This window comes from Erythrolamprus reginae, chromosome 7 (genome assembly GCF_031021105.1).
Source record: "Erythrolamprus reginae isolate rEryReg1 chromosome 7, rEryReg1.hap1, whole genome shotgun sequence".
Lineage (NCBI taxonomy): Eukaryota > Metazoa > Chordata > Lepidosauria > Squamata > Dipsadidae > Erythrolamprus > Erythrolamprus reginae.
Window position 1 is genome coordinate 58,817,827 of NC_091956.1, and position 18,410 is coordinate 58,836,236.

The following is an 18,410-nucleotide window of genomic DNA, read 5'->3' on the forward strand; positions in this document are numbered from 1 at the left end:
TCCCGACCCCCAGGTTGAGAACCGCTGGATTACAGGATCATAAAAAGGGAGCGCTATGACATACAGTGTGTGTGTATCCTATATATTATATATATTTATTAGATTTGTATGCCGCCCCTCTCCGAGGACTCGGAGCTGCTCACAACATAATGCAATATCACAAATCCAATATGTTAAAAAAGCACATAAAAAGCCCATTATTAAAACCAAACAACTCAGTCATACCATACACAAATTTCAATAGCCTAGGGGTAACCCAGTTACCCCACCCCTGGCAACATAGGTGGGTTTTGAGTAGCTTACGAAAGGCAAGGAGGATGGGGGCAGTTCTAATCTCCAGGGAGAGTTGAATCCAGAGGGCCGGGGCCACCAGAGAAGATCCTTCCCCTGGGTCCCGCCAGATGACACTGTTTAGTCGATGGGACCCGGAGAAGGCTGACTCTGTTGGACCTTATCGGTTGCTGGGATTCGTGAGGCAGAAGGCGGTCCCAAAGATATTCTGGCCCAATGCCATATAGGGCTGTATAGGTCATTACCAACACTTTGAATTTTGACTGATCGGCAACCAGTGCAGGCCGCAGAGTGTTGCCGAAATGTGGGCAAATCTGGGGAGCCCACGATAGCTCTCATGGATGGATGATCTCTGGCGGGCCCGGGACAGGGGTTTATCTTCTGTCCTGGTGATTCTTGATCTCTCAGATGCTTTCGATACCATCGACCATGGTATCCTTCTGTGCCGGCTGGAGGGGTTGGGAGTGGGAGGCACTGTCCTTCAGTGGTTCTCCTCCTACCTCTCTGGCCGGTTGCAGTCAGTGTTAATGGGAGGTCAGAGGTTGACCTCTAGGTCTCTCCCTTGTGGGGTGCATAAGGGGTCGGTCCTCTCCCCCCTGCTATTTAATATCTACATGAAACTGCTGGGTGAAATCATTCAAGGGCATGGGGTGAGGTATCATCAGTATGCTAATGATACCCAGCATTACATCTTCCCATGTCTAGTCAGTGAAGCAGCAGACCCTCTCGGAGGGGGTCAATGATTCCCCCCTCCAGGGTGATGGATGGACAGATGGAATTGTCCTTGGGAGGCAAAACCCACAGCCACTCCATCTTACCAGGGTTGAGTTTGAGTCTGTTTACATGGTGTATTATTGTTGTGAGTTGCTCCGAGTTCTTGGAGAGGGGCGGCATACAAATCTGAACTTTCCGATCTGCCGCCCCGCCTGCTTAACCCACCCCGCCACAGCCATTTAAAGTTACACAGTACTTTGTGAATGTACAGAGCAAGGTAAGCTTACAGAAAAAATAATAGTCCCAATAAAGTAAAAGGAAAGTATTTCTTAAAAGTTTACATTAAAAAGAAAGAAAAAGCAAGTATTGATTTATATTAGGAGTACCTGCCAAGAAGTAATCTTAGTGTCATAAGTTAGTGCAGTTGAGGTGAAATTAATGAAATCATTCTTTCAAAGCAACAATTTATTTAAACCACATATTGACTTTTCAGCAGGGGCTTTCCTTTTTTCAATTATCTAGTTTCATGTACAAAATTTTACATGGAGTGCAAACATTATCTCCCCTTTATAACTCTCTTGTTCCTTATTTTTACCTCATCCTTATGGGGGAAAAGCTGTTAAAAAACAAGAACAAAATAGAGTAGCTCAGGTATTTTCATTTGTAGCAAGCCAAGCCTTTCATCCAGAACAGTTTGATACTGGACTATGCGCAACATTTGTAAGTGTGAGGATCTATTGTAAAATTTTCAGGTGTTACTTCGAACAGGTATTAAGTGAAGGGTTGTAAGTCGAAAGCTAATTGCCTTGGAAAGTGGGAAAAGATGCTGAAAAAGGTCCCAAAACATTTTACCATAGAGTTCATAAACCTTTGACCAATAGAAATAGAGTGTGTGTGTGTGTTATATACATACATATGTATGCAATTTAAACGTATACCATGTATGTATATACACACACACAGAGAGGGTCCGCAACTTGGGCGTCCTCCTCGATCCACAGCTCACATTAGAGAACCATCTTTCAGCTGTGGTGAGGGGGACGTTTGCCCAGGTTCGCCTGGTGCACCAGTTGCGGCCCTATCTGGACCGGGACTCACTGCTCACAGTCACTCACGCCCTCATCACCTCGAGGTTCGACTACTGTATTGCTCTCTACATGGGGCTACCCTTGAAAAGTGTTCAGAAACTTCAGATCGTGCAGAATGCAGCTGCGAGAGCAATCGTGGGCTTCCCCAGGTATGCCCATGTCACTCCAACACTCCGCAGTCTGCATTGGTTGCTGATCAATTTCTGGTCACAATTCAAAATGTTGGTTATGACCTATAAAGCCCTTCATGGCATCGGACCAGAATATCTCCAGGACCGCCTTCTGCCGCACAAATCCCAGCAACCGATTAGGTCCCACAGAGTTGGCCTTCTCCAGGTCCCATCGACTAAACAATGTTGTCTGGCAGGTCCCAGGGGAAGAGCCTTCTCTGTGGCGGCCCCGGCTCTCTGGAACCAGCTCCCCCCGGAGATTAGAACTGCCCCCACCCTCCTTGCCTTCCGTAAACTCCTTAAAACTCACCTCTGCCGTCAGGCATGGGGGAATTGGCATTCCCCTTCCTTCCCCCCGGCCTATATAATTTATGTATGGTGTGTCTGTGTGTATGTCTGGTTTAATAATGGGGTTTTAAAATGTTTTAAAATGTTTTTTAAATTTATTATATTTGTTATGAATTGTTTTATTGTATGCTGTGAGTCGCCCTGAGTCTACGGAGAGGGGCGGCATACAAATCTAATAAATAAATAAATAAATAGATAGATAAACAAACAAACAAACAAATAAAGAAGGAAATAAATAAATAAATAAATAAACAAACAAATAAATATGCATATATTGTATGCATATGTATTTATATCTCTAACACACACACACACACACACCATACATCATAATGAAGTCTTGCAAGTCCATTCGTCATTATAAAGGGAATGAATTAAAGGAAATGATAAAAACCTCTGGTTTCATTAACTGAGGGCAGAGGCAAAAAGTTGTCACTGAACTACAAACTTTAAAGTGCACAGGGAGTAATCCATAATTACTACAAACAGTAACTAATGTTTACATTTGATTATAGTACATGCCCTGCTTTATTTGTCTTCCCCACATTTTGGAATGCAGACATGCCAAGCCATAGGTCAAAAATGGCCTTCAGCATTATGAGTTTCCTGTATTTTCCTTTCTAAGCTATTCCTCCTTTATACAACCTTATTAAATTATGTGCTATGTTGTACACATGCCTTTGTTCAGGGCTCTGATCCATAACTACATGAATCCAGTTTCCTCTACTATAAAACAATGTACATCTGGGTTTTCGGTATCTTGAATTATCTCCTTGGACTTTTTCCAACTTAGCATTCTTTCCACAGTTCTTTCTGCCTTGAGTCTAGGGTTTTTGGCTAAGTCACCCTTTTGTTTTCTTCACAGTGGATTAATTTTTTAAAAAATGATTCATTTGCACAGCCATTGGAATGTTCACTGAATTTCCATGATGAAATTTGTATTTACTTTACAATGAGTACACATATCTAGACTTGAACCTGTATTTACAAATGAGAAGAGCAGGTTTCCTGAGTTTTTATTCCATGTTTTGAAAAAAGATGTCCAATTGGACAAGAAAATGAACCTTCCAAGAGGATCAATTTTTTCCATATTCTCTAAAGTTCAATGGCCTTTAAATATATGTGTGTGTGTGTGTGTGTGTGTGTCACATTTTTTTTTTTTTTTTGCTGAATTTGAAAATTAAGGGAAACTAGGATAGATCTATTTCGGCCTTATTTTGGCCTCATCAGCTAGCCATACCCACTGGGACTTGAACCTGCAACCTTTGCCTTGTAAAGCAGAGAACTATCCTCTAGGCTACAGTATCCAATCCCTTCAGCTCTGCACCAGGGAAGGGTTACATATTTTTGTGTCGAATCACCCTGGTGTATTGAAGGAACATCACAGCTCCTTATTTGCCTCTCGGCCCAACCCAGGGCCATTTCCAAGGCAGTTAATTTTATTGATAGCCGACAATTCTATCTATATGTGTCACATGGTTTTTTTTACTGAATTTCAGCCTTATTTTGGCCTCATCAGCTAGCCATACCCACTGGGACCTGAACCTGCAACCTTTGCCTTGTAAGGCAGAGAATTATCCTCTAGGCTACAGTATCCAATCCCTCTAGGCTACAGTATCCAATCCAATCCAATATATATGATTGTAGCTTATGTTTGTACAATGTGCTTAATAGAGCTGGGAAGCATTCAAAAGAGATATTTCACAAAATATCAGCTGCCTCCAGAACTTACTAACAAGCAATGGATAATATAGCACCAGGAGAAACGGGGTCCATCTCAGCATTTTTGCATGGCGTAGTCGTGAGTCATATTCTGCCTGATGTATCTTTCAAGGAAACAGCTACTTTTTAATGCTGCTGCAGATATGTATCATCTAATAGTGAAGAGGGCAGAGCCAAATTTAAATATTTCCCCAAAAACAATAGCGAAGGCCATGTGTTCTATCCATCACCGCAATGTACAGGTCCAGTTTTGGAAAACAATGCAGGGTTCCTGTCCCCATCTTGTACAGCTGACAAGGCCACCATGACTACAATTATAAATTGGTACTTGTTCTGAACTCTAACCTTGCATTCTGCTGGTTATGCATGTGCTGTAGTAGTTCACCTTAATGATGCGATACATGGACTCAGATTCTCTGACCAGTGAAGACAGCTCTTATTATTTTGTTTTTCCTCTATTACAAAAGGTTAATGGCAAGGAGTAGTTACCCCCCCCCCCAAATAAGTTGTTATGGATCCAAAGACATTGAAGTCAAACTAGCTAACTTGTCTGTTTGAATCCAGGCCATACATTTTTTTTATCTGCCCAAACTCAGAAATTGATATGAATATACCATAATTAGCCATAGGTCAATAATAGATCCATGCAAAGCAAGTCAGCAGAAGCAAAAACAACTGTGTTAAAACATTAAAGCACTTTCATGCTTTGGAAATTCATAAAGTTGCTTCTAAATGTGTTTCACTATAGAAATTCCAATGGAAGTTTTGACTGGGTGACTCAACAATCAGCCAGGAATTGCCTGTTTAAATGTTTTAAGCTACATTGATGTCCCAAAGCTGATTTTTCAAGAAGCAACTACTCCAATGCCCCCTTTGGGAAAACCATGATCTGGATGACTGAGAATCTCCAGACATTAAGCTTCACTGATATTTTGTGAAGTATCTCTTTTCAATGCTTTCCAGCTCCATTAACCACATTGTGCAAACATAAGCTACAACTATATATATATAGCTATATATATCTATATCTACATCTTTTTTCCTGAAAAAAAATCCATTCAATGGTCTATAAATATATATAGATATATACTATCTATATAGATATGTCTATCTATCTATCTATCTATCTATCTATCTATCTATCTATCTCTCTCTCTATCTATCTATATAGATAGATATAGACTATATATATATATATATACATATATGTAGATTGTTCTGAGTTCGGGTTTTGCCCCGTGTAATATTTTGAGTGTCTATGCGACGTTTCGGTGAAATCACATTCACCATCATCAGGCTGAAGTTTTAAGCTTCGTGCTGCTGTAAATATAGATAGATAGATAGATAGATAGATAGATAGATAGATAGATAGATAGATAGATTAGATAGATATAGATATATAGATAATCTATATAGATATCTATATAGATATATATCTACCGGTATCTCTATCTCTATATTTAAAGGCCATTGAATTGATTTTTTTTTCAGGAGAAAAAAGATGTTTCGCTTCCTATCCCGGAGTCCTGCTGCATAGTGTGGGAGATGGAACAGTTTTTGACGGGTGGGGGACAGGGAATGATGGGTTCTGACGGGATTGTGGTGAGAGGAGCGAGAATGGAAAAGACTGCGCTTTCTTTGTAGGCAACTCATCTGAGATGACCTTGAGGTCATGGATAAAATTCCGAGTAACCACAACGGCTCTCAAGAGTTGTTACCAGTCATTTCCCCCAATTCTTTCTGGCCTCTGGATAAATCAGGGAAGGAAGGAAAAGTCCTTTAGGCCAGGGGTCTTCAACCTTGGCAACTTTAAGCCTGGCGGATTTCAACTCCCACAATTCTGCCAGGCTTAAAATTGCCAAGGTTTTCTTATTTTTATTTGTTTTGTCAAGTAGTATTGGTTTTGGCATCAGTCCAGAATACCTACGGGACCGCTTTCTGCTGCACAAATCCCAGTGACCGGTCAGGTCCTACAGAGTCGGCCTTCTCCAGGTCCTGTCAACTAGACCAGTGTTTCCCAACCATGGCAACTTGAAGATATCTGGACTTCAACTCCCAGAATTCCCCAGCCAGTGAATGCTGGCTGGGGAATTCTGGGAGTTGAAGTCCAAATATCTTCAAGTTGCCAAGGTTCGGAAACACGGAAACACTGAACTAGACAATGTTGGTTGGCAGGTCCTAGGGGAAGACCCTTCTATGTGGGGGCCCCGGCCTTCTGGAATCAACTCCCCCTGGAGATTCGTACTGCCCCCATCCTCTTTGCATTCTGCAAGAGTCTTAAGACTTATTTGTGCCGCCAGGCTTAGGGCTATTAGATTCTTGCCCCCTGGCTGATGAATGTGCTGAGAGAAATTTGATTGAATGGGAATGACTGCTTTTTATGGCTTGAGTTTTTCAGATTTTATATTTAATTAATTGGATCTAAAATGTTACACATTGTGTTATTATATGTTGTAAGCCGCCCCAAGTCCCCGGCGAAGGGCGGAATAAAAGTCTAATTAATAAATACAAAGATAAAATAATATTTATATATATGATACTAGTAAAAAAGAAACATTAGGACAAGGGATGGAAGGCACACTAGTGCACTTATGCACGCCCCTGGTTTAGGCTAAGCTTACGCAACATCAGAGCCAACCAGAGCGAAGATGGCACAGTGGATACTGAGTGCAGTCCTGCAGGCCACTAAAGCTGACTGCTAGATCTGCAGGTCAGCGGTTCAAATCTCACCACTGGCTCAAGGTTGACTCAGCCTTCCATCCTTCCGAGGTGGGTAAAACGAGGACCCAGATTGTGGGGGCAATAGGCTGGCTCTATTAAAAAGTGCCATTGCTAACATGTTGTTAGCCGCCCTGAGTCTAAGGAGAAGGGCGGCATAAAATAAATCAAAGAAATCAATAAATAAACCAGAAGTTTGCTTCTTCGTGGGTTTGCGTGTTCTATTACCCCGCTTAGTGGGTTGTTCACAACAGGGGTCTCCAACCTTGGCGACTGTAAGCCTGGCGGACTTCAATTCCCAGAATTCCCCAGCCAGCAAAGCTGAAGTCCGAGAGGTTTAAAGTCACCTCTGGTTTACAACCATAAGGCTCAGGCACACTGCGGGAATCTAATCCGCCGTGACTCATTTCGGGCAAACCAATTTGAAGCAGAGCAACCACGTCCGACTACGAACAAGCACGTTTCCCAATCTTGATTCTCTCCCATCTCGCACGTTCTTCTTCGAGCGGCTTCCGGCGCCAGCCGCCGCGGGCACCCCGACCTAACCCCGTCCACTTCCGCAGATTTCCCCCCGCCGGGCCAAGACGCCGCGTTCAAACAAAACAGAAGTCGCGGAGGGGGCGGGGCAGATGCCAGAAATCCGAATCGGCTCTTCCGGCAGCGTGTCCCCCCCCCCCAATCCCGCAAGTTCCAATCCCTTCCGTGTCCCTTCCTTCCGCCTTTACGCCGCTTCCCTCCAATCGGAAGCCGCCCTCGCGCTGGCGTCTGAAGGAGGCCCGACCCCTCTCCGCGAGGGTCAGCTGCCCCTCCTCCGTCTCCCCCCTCCCCGCCCCCGCCGAGCACGCGCACTCGCCTGCCTCTCTCGAGCCGCTCCGAGACGGGTGTTTTGTTTTTTTTCCTTAGCTCCGCCCCGCCCCTTTCCAGCCGCGGGCGCGCGTGGCTTCGCTTGGAGGCAGCAGGGAAGAAAGTTACTGAGTGGCGAAGGTGGGCGGGAGCAGGGCGATGGGGGCGGGGGAAGGAGCTCGGGCGCTTCGGCCGCAGCCGGATCGTCCGCAGGAGTCGCGGTCGGGATGGGGAAGAGCAGCCGTCGAGGCGGCCGGAGAAGGTAAGCCCCCCCCCGCGGGAAAAGCGTGAGCTCGAGGTTTCTCTCCAGCCGGGCGGGCGGACGGGTGGACGGACGTCCCAGCGAGTTATCCCCCCGCGGCTTTTTCTGAAGCGAAGACGGAAGAGCCAGAAGGCAGAGCCCGGCCGGGAGGAGAAGAGGGCCCCGCCGCTGCTTTTAGTCTTGAGTCGCCAAGTGGGAGCGTGGAAGGCGAAGGCGCCTTGGGTTGCTTCAGCCCGACCGGGAGAGGAAAGGTTTTCCTTGGGGCGGCAGGTGCCATAACCTCCCGGGCCGGGAAGAGTCGAGGGGCGCTCGGGGGTAGGTGCGGCTTTTCCTTCTGGCTCGCTTGGACGCAGCCTTCCTGGAAAAACGCCCGCGGAGTTGGGGGCTGTATGAATGGACGAGAGTCAAACCAAAATTGTGTCGAGTTTTATTAATTTATTAATTAATTAATTAATTAATTAATTTTCTATTGCCGCCCTTCTTACAGTCAGGGCGGCTCACGATAAGGTTAACACAAAACGTGTGAGAAATCTAAATCAGTGTTTCCCAACCTTGGCCACTTGACGATATCTGGACTTCAACTCCCAGAATCCCCCAGCCAGCATTCGCTGGCTGAGGAATTCTGGGAGTTGAAGTCCAGATATCGTCAAGTGGCCATGGTTGGGAAACACTGATCTAAATTAAAATACAGTTCTTCCCTGACACATACACACCGGCCGTTGCTTGATGGAAGTCCTTTGGGGACTGAGAAGAAAACACGAACGGCAACTAAGTAGCCTTTTCTTTTGTTTACACACACACCAAGACACACACTTACCCCGTTCTGATGACTACGCCTTCCCGCCGCCTTCCTTTTAACTCCGCTCCTTCTTGTTTACCTGCGTGCGCGACTTCTTCCGTCAGGCTCCATAATTAGCGTATTCAACTCTTTAAGCAGCGTGGAAAAAAATGACTCCCGCTCCGGTTCTGGCTCTTTAAAAAAGTAGATGGGCGCTTTCTCCCAAGAGGAGGCAACACAATTTCATTTTTTTTTTAAAAAAATGGTTGCCAGCCAGTGTGTTCACAGTCCAAATAACAAAAGGCTATCTTAACCTGGAAGCTTTTCTAAGGGGAGACAGGGGATACCACAGGTGTTATCCTTCCTAATGCCCATCTCCAAACCTTCACAGTTGAAGTAGCTATCTCTCTACATTAGTGTTTCCCAACCTTGGCCACCTCAAGATATTTGGACTTCAACTCCCAGAATTCCCTAGCCAGCAAATGCTGGCTGAGGACTTCTGGGAGTTGAAGTACAGATATCTTCAAATTGCCAAGGTTAGGAAACACTACTCTACAGGAAGGAAAAGACCGAAAAATGTAGTTTTTATTTACAGGAAGGAATTGAGATCAGTCAAAGCAATGGGGATTGATTGTTAAAATGATGGGAGGTTGTATGATTTGTGATTCCCTTTCCATTTGCAGAGCTTAAGCCAAAGCAGATATCCTACATAGAATAGGCAGAGAAGTGAGTACAGTATATGAAAGGTTGCAAGGTAGATAATTTAGCACTTTTGAAGTTTTATGTGCAGTGTAAAATAATAGACTTGGTTTGTTTAAAGACCAAGTCCGTTTGGTCTTTAAAGGTTTTAAAGACCTATTCGCATTTAAAGGTTTAAAAGATTCAAGTGTCAAAATGAATGGTAATTTTAGAATGTTATATAACTGGGTTACATTTTAACCATAGATGCCTATAATTCAAGTTCAAGGGAAGTGTATGAAACATTTTCTACGTATTTCTTGAAAATAGTACAGTCAGATATCAATTTATTAAAATGATGTGGCATAACTTACGATTCAGGAACTGACTAATGAAATCTAAAACTGTTTTAGTAATGTTAGAACTACCATGTAATAAATTGCTAAGCCTACAACTTAATACAAATTTAATTAAAGTGCATGTCATTATCATATCTGAGGAATATGACAACAAGATGGTGGATGAAATTACCCAAATGGCAGTAAAGGGAGATATTGTGGTTATGGGTGATTTCAACATGCCTGATGTTGACTGGAATATCCCCAGTGCCCTTACATGCAAAAGTAAGAATATAGTAGAGGCCTTTACAGGAGCAGCTCTGGCACAGCTGGTTAAGACACCAACTAGAGGGGAGAATATTCTAGATTTAGTTTTTACGAATGGGAATTGGGTTTCAGATGTCAAGGTGGGAGAAAATTTAGGTTGCAGTGACCATCTATGTTTGTGGTTTGATGTAAAAACTCATTGTGAGCAATCCTATAATGCAACCAAAGTATTGGATTTCAGAAAAACAAATTTTAATGCAATGGGGGAATATTTAGATAATGAATTAAAGGGGAGGGATAAAATGGCAGGAGCGAGCACCCAGTGGACTGTATTTAAAAAGGCCATCTTAAAAGCCACTGGACTGTATGTAAGACAAATAACTAAAGGTAAAAGGAAGAAGAAACCGCTATGGTTTAGCAATGATGTAAGGACTATAGTCAATGAAAAAAAGGCTGCCTATAGGAGGTATAAAGAGTCTGGAAGTATAGCTGATAGGGAGGTGTATAAAATGAGACAGAAGGAGGCGAAACAGATAATATATGCTGCTAAAGCCTCAAAAGAGGAAGAAATTGCCAAATCTCTAAAGAAGGGGGATAAAACCTTCTTCAGATATATTAGTGATAAGAAGAAGAAAAACTGCGGCATCACGAAGCTTAGTACCGGGAAAAATACATGCATTAATGGGAATAAGGAGATCGCTGACCATTTCAATAGCTACTTCTGTTCAGTTTTCTCAAAAGACACCTTACAAAATAATACTATAGAGGGATATAGCATTGCCTCCAACTGTACGGATTCAGCTCCAGTGATCTTAGAAGCCGATGTCTTAGAAGAACTTGAACGATTAACGATAAATAAGGCAATGGGTCCAGATGGCATCCACCCCAGAGTTCTTAAAGAACTCAGATCTGTCATTGCTACCCCCCTGACTGATTTGTTTAACCAATCCTTGTTAACAGGAGATGTTCCTGAGGATTGGAGAATGGCAAGTGTTGTGCCTATCCACAAGAAGGGCAGTAGAGAAGAAGCTGGTAACTACAGGCCAGTTAGCTTGACATCAGTTGTCGTTAAAATGATGGAGACTCTACTGAAAAAGAGGATAAATCAGCACCTAAAAAACAATAAATTATTGGACCCAAATCAGCATGGCTTTACTGAAGGCAAATCATGTCAGACTAATCTCATTGATTTCTTTGACTATGTCACAAAGGTGTTGGATGAAGGTGGTGCCGTGGATATTGCCTACCTGGACTTCAGCAAAGCCTTTGATACGGTTCCACATAAAGAGCTGATAGATAAATTAGTGAAGATTGGACTTAATCCCTGGATAGTTCAATGGATTTGCAGCTGGCTGAAGCATAGACACCAGAGGGTTGTTGTGAATGGCGAGTATTCTGAGCAGAGTCAGGTTACAAGCGGTGTGCCACAAGGGTCTGTTCTGGGTCCTATTCTTTTTAATATGTTTGTGAGTGACATAGGGGAAGGTCTGGTAGGGAAGGTTTGCCTATTTGCCGATGACTCTAAAGTGTGCAATAGGGTTGATATTCCTGGAGGCGTCGGCAATATGGTAAATGATTTAGCTTTACTAGATAAATGGTCAAAGCAATGGAAACTGCAGTTTAATGTTTCCAAATGTAAAATAATGCACTTGGGGAAAAGGAATCCTCAATCTGACTATTGTATTGGCAGTTCTGTGTTAGCAAATACTTCAAAAGAAAAGGATTTAGGCGTAGTGATTTCTGACAGTCTCAAAATGGGTGAACAGTGCAGTCAGGCAGTAGGGAAAGCAAGTAGGATGCTTGGCTGCATAGCTAGAGGTATAACAAGCAGGAAGAGGGAGATTATGATCCCGCTATATAGAATGCTGGTGAGACCACATTTGGAATACTGTGTTCAGTTCTGGAGACCTCACCTACAAAAAGATATTGACAAAATTGAACGGGTCCAAAGACGGGCTACAAGAATGGTGGAAGGTCTTAAGTATAAAACGTATCAGGAAAGACTTAATGAACTCAATCTGTATAGTCTGGAGGACAGAAGGAAAAGGGGGGACATGATTGAAACATTTAAATATATTAAAGGGTTAAATAAGGTCCAGGAGGGAAGTGTTTTTAATAGGAAAGTGAACACAAGAACAAGGGGACACAATCTGAGGTTAGTTGGGGGAAAGATCAAAAGCAACATGAGAAAATATTATTTTACTGAAAGAGTAGTAGATCCTTGGAACAAACTTCCAGCAGACGTGGTAGATAAATCCACAGTAACTGAATTTAAACATGCCTGGGATAAACATATATCCATCCTAAGATAAAATACAGAAAATAGTATAAGGGCAGACTAGATGGACCATGGGGTCTTTTTCTGCCGTCAGACTTCTATGTTTCTATGTTTCTATATGTTAGATATATTTTAGCAAAATATGATTTTCTCTTAAGAATGGTTAGCTGAGATTTTTATTTGCATTATGTTGATGCCTGGTGAAATTTGCATTTGATATATAGTTACCACATTGTAAATGTAAATTTAATACATAAGTTATCTGTGCTGGTTTCTATTCTTATAATTTCTTCTATTAATCATAAAAAATACAAATTATTAAATAAAACTATTCAGCTGCATCTCAATTATGGATTAGTTTAACCTAGAAATATGTGAGGTGGGGAAGGTTAAATTAACTTAACTTAAATAATTACCATTTGAAAGATGGAGGCATAATCAATTATTGAATACATTCATATGCTGTATAATGTACAGATACAAATTATTTTACCAATAACCAAATGGACTCATTTTCATTCTCTTTATGTGGAGATTAAGATTTATATGCAAAACCATGTGTGTGAGTGTACTGATTTTTTGTGTCTGTCTGTCTATATGTGTGCTTTCAAAGCATCAGTGTTTGATATCCATGTAAAAAATATTAAAATAAAAAGCAATTTCAAAATAAAAGTAAAATAACCAAGATTTTTCTTAAAATATTAACTACATATAAAATGCATGCTTATAGATATTTTACTACAATGTAGTAATTAAAGAGAAAGGGGCAGGATCTAAAATTGAAAGGCAGGTTGAAAAAGTAAATATGAGTTGAATATAAGTTCATTTCAGTCATTCCTTTAGTGGAAATTGCTAAGATACATTTCATAATAGACAAGATGATTACTCACAATATTATTTATTAAATTTATACAGTGCCAATCTCAATATCAAATGACTGCCTGGTTTAAAATGCCATAAATAATAGTATAAAACAATTAAAAGGTTAAAACATTGGGCACTGAAAGTTAAAATATTAAAATTAATAAAATGGATAAAAAAGACTAATATGAAACACGATAGAGGTGAAATCTTTTCTATTCTATTACCCATCTCCAGAAGGTGATATTCATAACTGGACAAAGAAGGAAAAATGTCTGATTTGGAAATTATACTTCTGCTAATATTCATGCTGCAATTATCCCCCCCCCCCCAGCATGTCATTCTGTTAGCTCATACTGGTGTAATAGTTTGCACTACACTATTATTCAAGGCCTTTTCCACAAATACTGCTGTCGGGTTATGTATTCTACATTTTTAGTTTTGTTTTTTAAACTTCTTCATTTGTCTTTATCAGATATCACTATTACTTTGTGCTGATTGCTCATCAAGATAATTTTGAATTTGTTGTTGTGAGCCGCTCCAAGTCCTTGGAGAGGGGCAGCATACAAATCTTCTAAATTGTTGTTGTTGTTGTTGTTGTTGTTGTTATTATTATTATTATTATTATTATTATTATTATTATTATTATTATTTAGTATTAGCTACCATATTCCATTCAATTTTGTATCATTTCCAAATCTCGTAAGCTTCCTTTTAACTCTTCATATAACTCATCAGCTTACCTGTTTAAATTTTTTCTTGTTGATGTATCTATCATTGCATTTGTTTCCTATAGTTCTTTTGGTCTCTTTTGTGTTTACATAAACACTCTGTGTTTATCTGTTTCTGCTATCCACACTTTTACCACATTGTTTACAGTTGTATTTTTTAGTAACTCTTCTTTAGAAATTCTGAAACCTTAAGCCTGGTCTCCCTTAGTTTCTTTTGTCAAGGTCTCCTATTTAGCAATGTTGAGTTTATTAAAATGTGCCTTCTTGAAGTGTAAGATATGTTTTTGTTTATGTGTTCCCACTTAATCAACTAAGTATTGATTTGTGTCATGTTAAGGCTAGCTGATTCTCTTGTGCCTTCTCCCCTGTAAAGGAGAAATTTACCAGAAACAAAATTCACAGATTTCTGGAAGCAGTGTGCTGATACTTAGTCTTCCAAGAGATGATAGGATAGTTAAAGCTTCCTGTACCTACAGTTTTATATTTGTTTGAAAGGTCTACAGTTTGCATTATGAAGATTTCAACCATATCTTGTTGACTAGACAAGTAATAATAGATACCAATAGTACTTTTCTTTATCTCTTTCAGATAAAGACTTTTTTTTAGTGTATTTCCAGGGATCATTGTGGCTGGATGCCCCTGTGAAAGGAATTTTTTGGATGCTGTTATCTTTACCCGCAGGACACCTGGATGCTAGTAGGAAATCAGGGAAGGCTCCTTTCTTGTCCCTACGCGGTTTATTCGCTAATGGGAATTGGGCCACTGTCTTCAGTGGTGTGCAGGTCCATGTGAACTACTCCACAGATGATTTTATAGTTTTATCAAGTTTATTAATTTGGATTCCCAAGAATATTTTTAACATATAGTGCAATTCCTTCTCTTTTTCTATTGTTTCTGTTCCTTCTGAACAAATTGTGCCTTTCAGTTGCTATAATCTAGTCATGAAAACAAACCATTTTGCCAGGTTTCTATTATTATATTTATGTTCTATAGCAAAACTTAAAATCATAATATTTCTCATATTGTGTAAACAATGTAGGGATGGGTGGGAGTGCAATAGCCTACCAGTGGAGCAGCTGGGCTTCTGGACTGAAAAATTGGCAGTTCGAAACAAAAGTACAGTGTGACAGGTTAAGCTTGCATCTTGCCACATCTCTTGCTAACCTAGCAATTCTAAAGCATCCCTCTTTGGTGGGAAGGTAACGGGGTTCTCTGCACCTTAGAATTATAATCATACTGGCCACGTGACTACGAAGCATTGTCAGGCAACGCTGGAGCCTTTGGCTAGGAAATGAAGATGAACACTGCCCCCTGGAGTCAGACATGAGTGAAATGGGTAAACCTTTATCTTTAAACATTATATGTTTATATACACGTATATGTTTATATATACATATAAAAGACAATAAGGGTCGGATATTTTATTCAATATTTTATCATATACAGTATTCATACAGTATGTATGTATGTATGTATATATGTGTGTATGTGTGTATGTCACATGTTTGCTGAACTTTTAAAATTAAGGGAGACTAGGATAGAATTATTTCGGCCTTGTTCTGGCCTCATCAGCTAGCCATACCCTGTCACTGGGAATTGAACTTGCAGCCTTTGCCTTTGACACATACAGAATATAGTTTGCCAGCTATGAATTAATTAACTTCCTTGGAAATGGCCCTGTGTTGGTCCGAGAAGCAAAAAGGAAGCTGTGATGCTCCTTCAATATACTAGGGCGATTCGACAGAAAAAAACATACACACATATAGATCTATCCTAGTCTCCTTTCATTTTCAAATTCAGCAAAAAACCATGTGACATATATGTTACATATATACACAGAGAGAGACACACACTCATATGCATACATGCATACATACATATTGCTCAAAAAAAATAACAGATCCTAGATCTGAATGAATGAAATATTCTCATTGAATACTTTGTTTTGTACAGAGTTGAATGTGCACAACAGCATGTGAAATTGATTGTCAATCAGTGCTGCTTCCTAAGTGGACAGTTTGATTTCACAGAAGTTTGATTTACTTGGAGTTATATTGTGTTGTTTAAGAGTTCCCTTTATTTTTTGAGAAGTATATATATGTAGTGAGTGATTTAAGAACTTAAAGTACAAGTTCCCAAAGTAAACTTACAGTAAATATTTATCCAAGATCCTCAGTTGAGGAATTCTCTTTCTGACTTTTCAAGCCTTTCTAATGAAAATTGCCTTGCTTTGAGACAAAACATTTCTTCCAAACCTTCTGAGGAATAGTCTGCTTAATACACTAATATATCAATAATATACCATCTGAATAATTCCACTCATAATTTGGGGAGACCAGCATTTTTAAATTTGTTGACTACAAAAAAGATCCTTAGTATTCTGTACATTGTTTCTAGATTTCTTCAGTATTATACAGAATTGCATTTATATTTATTGTAGTAAATATTATCCAGGGAAAAGAGGAAGCTGGGCCAGTTCTTTGGATAATTTAATCATTTTATAGACAGTAAACAAATGTTATGAATAAATATTGGTACAACTGTGTGTGTGTGTGTATGTATGTAGGTATTTCAATTATTTCTTTGGATTCTAAATTATTGTTGTTAGTTGCAAACTTGTGTCCGACCCATCATGACCCCATGGACAATGTTCCTCCAGGCCTTCCTGGTCTACCATCCTCTGGAGTCCATTTACGCCTACTGCTTCAGTGATTCCAGCCAGCCGCCCTGTTCTGTGTCATCCCGTTCTTCTTCTGCCCTCAATCATTCCCAGCATTAGGCTCTTGTCCAGTGAGTCCTTCCTTCTCAATTGGTTGGAAAATATTTGTGCTTCATCTTCAGAATCTGGTCGTCTAAAGCATGTTTCCCAACCTTGGCAACTTGAAGATATTTGGACTTCAACTCCCAGAATTCCCCAGCCAGCGAATGCTGTCTGGGGAATTCTGGGAGTTGAAGTCCAAATATCTTCAAGTTGCCAAGGTTGGGAAACACTGGTCTAAAGAGCAGTCAGGGTTGATCTCCTCTAGGACTGACTGGTTTGATCGCCTGTGAGTCCAAGGGACTCACAGGAGTCTTTTCCAGCACCATAGTTCATAGGCCTCAATTCTTTGGTGCTCAGTTTTCTTTATGGTCCAATTTTCACTGCCCTACATTCTTACTATGGAAAACCATAGACTATATGCACTTTTATTGGCAGGGTGATGTCTCTGCTTTTTAGTATGCTGTCTAGATTTGACATAGCTTTCCTCCCCAGGAGCAAGCATCTTTTAATTTCAAATAAAATATGTCACTATATATCAATTTCTTCCCCATCTATTTGTCAGGAATTGAGAGGGCCGGATGCCATGATCTTAGTTTTCTTAATGTTGAGTTTCAAGCCAACTTTTTCACTCTCCTTTTTCACCTGCATCAAGAGGCTCTTTAGTTCCTCTTCACTTTCTGCCATTAGAGTATCACCTGCATATCTGAGGTTGTTGATATTTCTCCTGGCAATCTTAATTCCAATTTTTGATTCATTTAGCGCTGCCTTTCTCATGATGTGCTCTGCATATAAGATGAATAGGTAGAGCAACAGTATATAGCTTTGCTGGACTCCTTTCCCAATTTTGAAGCAATTAGTGGTCCCATGTCCAGTTCTCACTGTTGTTTCTTGAATTATACAGTAGTCCCTCGCTATATCGTGCTTCACCTACTGCGGCTTCACTTCATCGCGGGTTTTCAAGAAATATTAATGAGAAAAATCATTCGCGGATCTTCGCTGGTTCGCGGGTTTCTGAGGAAGTCGATCAGCAGATTTAAACAGCCCGCGGAACTCGATTGGCAGGTTTTTCAAAAAATATATATCTAAAATTGTAAATACTGTATTTAAATACTGTATCTAAAATAAATACTGTGTGGGAAGGGTTTATAAACACTTAAAACAATGAAAACTTACCAAACAATTACAATATAAATACTTAAATAAGTACTATCAGTCGATAAATTCACGGCCGGGTCTGGAACGTAACACCAGCGATAGGTGAGGGCTTACTGTATATCGGTTTCTCAAGAGACAAATAAGATGGACCGATACTCCCATCTCTTTAAGAATTTGCCACAATTTGTTTTGATCCACACAATCAAAGGCTTTAGCATAGTCAATGAAGCAGAAATAGATGTTTTTCTGGAACTCCCTAGCTTTCTCTATTATCCAATGTATGTTGGCAATTTTATCTTCAGTTCCTCTGTCTCTCCAAAATCCTTCCTGTACTTCTGGTAGTTCTCGATCAACATACTGCTGGAGCCCAGCTTGTAGGATTTTAAGCATAACTTTACTAGCATGTG

The 18,410-nt window shown here is 40.5% G+C and overlaps 1 protein-coding gene across 1 annotated transcript in view; it reads left to right on the top strand.

Moving 5' to 3' along the window:
- Positions 1-7,977: 7,977 nt before the first annotated feature.
- Positions 7,978-18,410, top strand: part of USP53 (ubiquitin specific peptidase 53) — a 51,019-nt gene continuing 40,586 nt past the window's right edge. Inside the window, exon 1 of the mRNA XM_070757667.1 lies at positions 7,978-8,156. The gene's annotated coding sequence lies outside the window, so the exon portion shown is untranslated. The remainder of the gene's footprint in view (positions 8,157-18,410) is intronic.